Below are 5058 nucleotides of genomic sequence, written 5' to 3' on the forward strand. Positions count from 1 at the left end.
TGTGTCTTTCTTTCTGGAGAATGCATATGCCCTACAGTAAACAAACACAATAAAAGAACAAAGAAACTTGGAGTAGGCTGCAGAGATTTCCTGTAGAGCTAGAAATGTGAACTATGTAGAACTTTGAATCAATCCCCTTTCACTAACTCGTTATCCCAGACCATATCCCAGAAGGCACCACTCATGCAACACTTTCCTTCCCTCCACACCACTTTCTCATGGTGCTTAGCAGGATCACTCTGGTTTCTCCTGATGGTATCATTTAACAGACTTCACTTCCCTAGTCTTCCTTCCTGGGACCATGGGTGTCAGAGAATGGATGCCAGACCCTAGTTCTCTGGACTGAATGAGCATTTTGGAGAAGTATACAGAGGGTACTTGTAGCCTGGAGCTGGCAAGCTGTAGCTGAGCTCTGCAGATGGAGGATTTACAGTTATGAAGACTCAGTGAATACTCAGAGCTCTTCATTAAAACAAAACTAAAGAATGCATTGCTTTATTGTTGCTAAATTCTCTGGGCAATTCAGCTGCTGGGCACCCAGGGAACCATAACTTGAAGGAACTTTTTCTCCATGGATTTGCCTTTGGGGCCAGATGTACCCTCCTTCCCTACCAATGGTACACATCTCCTCTGGAGTGAGCATTCCCTAATGGATATAACCTCTCAGGCAGAGAAAAATCTTGACGACGCCCTTGTGAACCTCCAAGTTGCTGTGAACAACTGAGATTCCAGAGTCTGTCTTAGAGATATCAGTATGTTGGGACCAAGAGCTGGCATAATGGCTATGTCACTGGACTCCTATGTAGTCTATCTTTTTAGCAAGTGCACATGTTGTACAGCAAAAATCTCAAAAAAAAAAAAAAAGGAAAGGAAAGAAAAAGAAAAAAAAAAAAGAGATATGAGTATGTTCCCTGTGGAGATGTACATAAGCAAGTGGGAGCATAATAGATATGTCAGATGTTATCAGTGAGGTTGCCTTGGGGCCAGCAGGGGGGTATAGTGGTTAAGGAACTGGATTCCCACATGGCTGACCGTGGTTCAATATTCAGATTTGGCAGCTTGAAATTATGCTGGGTGCATGTGCACACATGCCCACAATCCCAAGAGGAAAATGAAGGAGAAAGGACTGGGGCGTGGCCAACCCTCAGGAGGAGCGATTTCTTACTTTCTCACTCAGTATCTCTCTCTGTCTCTCTGGCAAATGCATGTGCCCTATGACAAAACAAAAAAATAGAATGAAGATGCCTTTGGGCCAGCAAGACTTCTACATAGTTGACCATGGGTCAAGTCCACCAGACTATCAGCTTGGAATGAAGCCAGGTGTGTGCACTTATGTACCCCAAACTTCAAGAGGAGAAGGAATTGTGACATATCCATCTCTCCTAGAGGGGTAATTTTTTACTTTCCTTCTCCCTGTCTCTGTTTGCCTTTGGTAAGCATATTCACCCTACAGCAAAAACCTAAACAAAATAAAATAATGAGGTTGCCTCTTCACTGGTGAGACCTCAAGACACAAATTGTCCTCCATGCAGGTGTTGTATTTGCACTTAATCTAGTTGGATACAAATGTCTCACAAATTGAAATAAATCTTTCTTTTTTTATTATTATCATTTCCTTCTGTTTCCTTGAGTTCTGGCCTTTGTTTTATGAGTCACCTTTGGAAATACTCTGAACCCAAATTCTCATTGTTTTTTTTTTTTTCTATTTTAATAGCTATATTCTGATAGGAGCATAATACTTACTGTTGAGGGATTGTTTCATTGTATACTGCAATGTGGTCATGGTGAAAATGAAGTGCACAGTGGATGTGGGGTGTGTTTGGGTCATTCTGGGATCAATCCTCCCCCTCCCCCACACCCTGTCTGTGGAGGGATTGACTTCAGCAAGGTCAGTCCTTGGTAGTAGAAAGATTAAGGATGGCTCCCCTAAATAATATAGAAATGATGGAGGACCAGCAGTTAGCATAATGGCTATGTCACTGGACTCCTATGTAGTCGACCACGGTTCGAGTCCCAGACCCAGTGGCTTAAACTCGTGCTGGGCGCGCGTGCGTGTGTGCCCAAGATCCCAAGAGGACAATGGAGGAGAAGGAGTTGCAGCATGGCCATCTCCCCTGGGGGGGGGTGATTTTTCGCTTTCTAGCTCTGTCTCTCTCTGTCTGGTGAGCACACGCACTCTATAGCAAAAAAAAAAAAAAAAAAAAAAAAAAAAAAATATGATGGGGGCAGCAAGGGGCCACACACTGGGCACTTGGGTGCACACACCCCAAAATCCAAGAGAATAATGGAGGAGAAAGGATTGTGACATGGTCATTCTCCCTGGGGGGATGATTTCTCACTTTCTTTCTCACTGTCTCTGTCTCTCTCTCTCCTCAGTGAGTGCATGTGCTCTAAGGCAGAAACCTCTTTTTTAAAATGACATATACTGAACTATATACCATTTTAAAAGTCTTATAAACAAATATGTCTTCCCTAAAGGCAATAGAGATACAAAAATCTGTAAATATATTTAAAAATGCTGATAACTGTAGTAACACTGACACATAAAGATAAGTAAATCAAAATGGTGATCAGATATAAGGGGTACTCAAAAACTTTACAGAAAATGTTCATTATGAAAAAAAACTATGGATCTTAAAATTTCTTTGCTTTCAAACACATGCTTTAATTCATTTTTTTGTAAACGTTTTTGAAGTCTCTTCATTTACTAATATTTGCTCTGAGTAATGGTTTTTTAAAAAATAAGAAATCTTTGTTTTTTTGAGAGATTTTTGCTATAGGGAGTGTGTGCTCACCAGAGAGACCAAGACAGAAAGCAAGAAATCACCCCCTAGGGGGAAGGCCACACCACAATCCTTTCTCCTCCATTCTCTTTTGGAATTTTGGGCACTCATGCACATGCACCTGGAGTGAAGTTTCAGCCATCGAGTCTGGGACTTGAATGGGTGGCGATGTGGGAGTCCAGTAAGGTAACAATTATACCATCTGCTCGTCCCAAGGAATTGTTTTCAAAATCATCAGCCTAGAAAGAATATTTTAACAATTTATTTTATTTAAAAATTGTTTTAAAATTGATATTTAATCACTGAACATCTTTACAGTGTTCAACATGTTTTTTTCCCAGCATGAATATAATGCATGTTAGTTTTGTCAAAGAAGTTATCATCAACAAATAAGTTTTCATTTTGTGTCTATTGAATGCTTTGTTTGTTATTTTTTTTCCCTGCAAGAACTGCCCTATTGAGTGTGGTTAAAACATTCAAACTTTTGTTGTTGTTGTTGGCATTTTCTTTGAAAGAATTACTTATTTAATTTGTATTTATTGTTATTATTTTTTGCTACAGGACACATGTGCTCTCCAGAGGAAGACAGAGAGAGAGAAAGTGAGAAAACAAGCCACTAGGTCTGGGACTTGAACTGTGGTTGGCCACATGGGAATTCAGTTATTCAACCATCATGCCACCTATCAATCTGGTTGGAACTTGTAAATATGAATAGGTATACCTTCCAGTCTTCCAGTTTTTCCTATAGAGCACAGACACTTGTATATATTCAGTGGCGTCATACCAACTCTATTTTTCAAAGTCTGGCTTGTTTCACTTAACATTATGTCTTCCATCTTTGTAACACATGTCAGGGTGTCATTTTTTTATATGGCTTAGTTGTATGCCATAGAGGACGTATGCCACATTTTTTTTCAATTCATTTTTCTGGTTTTGAACATTTGGCTTGATTCCATGTCTTATAAGAACAAAGAAGGCAACTGTAGATTCTAGAGATAGTAAGAGAGGGGGTAGGGAGGGAGGGGAACAGAGGGAAAAAAATAATACATTTAATTGACCTCAAATGAAAAGTTATGGGGCCAACACTGAACATGGTGGTTAAGGCACTGGACTCCCACATGGCTGACCATGGTTTGAATTCCCAGACCTAATGGCTTACTTTCTCACTTTCTCTGTCTGTCTTTCTCTGGTGAGTGTAAGTGTCCTATAGCATATTATAAATAAATAAATAAATAAATAAATAAATAAATAAATAAATAAATAAATACAAACAATTCTTAAAAAGTGAAAAGTTATTTGCAGATGGTAATGTAAATGGTAATATCTTGTTGTGAATGATATGCACTGTAATTCGTGATGGGAATAACCATGTTCTACACTTTAAAGATATATAGTGATTCAATGTAAATAATAAATATATTTGAGTAGGTAGTCAGAGACCATGCTCTAATTTTGTTGAAAGTGTTTCAAAGTCTTAGGGGAAAATTTTAGATACAGATTTAAATATAGAACTTTCAAATAGTCTTTATTTTTTTACATTTTTATAAAGCAAAATTTACAATTTTTAACACAGAACTTTACATTCTTTTGTCTGTTAGATGTTTCTGCCCTTTGCTCCTCCCACTCACATATTACCACCTACTCCCCTCCCTTATGATCTCTGGTATCTACACTTATTCTCTCTACTATCATATCTTCAGATCTTTCTTTAAATCAGAGTTTCTTGGGACCAGCAGATGACATAATTACTCCCATGTAGTCAACAGTGGTTTGAGTCCCAGACCCGGTGGCTTAAACTCACACCAGGTGCATGTGCGTGTGTGCCCAAGATCCTGAGAGGAAAATGGAGGAGAAAGGATTGTGGTATGGCCATCTGCCCAGGGGGGTGATTTCTCAATTTCTGTCTCTCTGTTTCTCTCTATTTTTCTAGCAAGCTTACACACCCTATGGAAAAATGCTCTCAAAAAATAAAAAAAATCAGTGTTTCTCAGACTCAGCATCACTAAAATTGTGGAATGCTGCATATTAGATCTTGCACATGAACAACTGTTTGTCCATTTTGTTCCCTTACCTAACATGGCTGTCTGCTTCTGTAAACCTGCTTGTTCTTCCCATGAGAAAATAGCTTGTGCTAGCCATACAGAAAATCATATCTGGGATAATATCCTGTACCTGCTACTGTCTTTGCTAACTAACCTGAAACCCTTTTGTTTAGCAGTGTAACTGCTTGCATGGAAACCCCACTCTCCTCAGAAATAATTAACCTGCTTGATTC

The sequence above is a fragment of the Tupaia chinensis genome, unplaced genomic scaffold (genome assembly GCF_000334495.1).
Source record: "Tupaia chinensis unplaced genomic scaffold, TupChi_1.0 Scaffold144687_1, whole genome shotgun sequence".
NCBI lineage: Eukaryota > Metazoa > Chordata > Mammalia > Scandentia > Tupaiidae > Tupaia > Tupaia belangeri.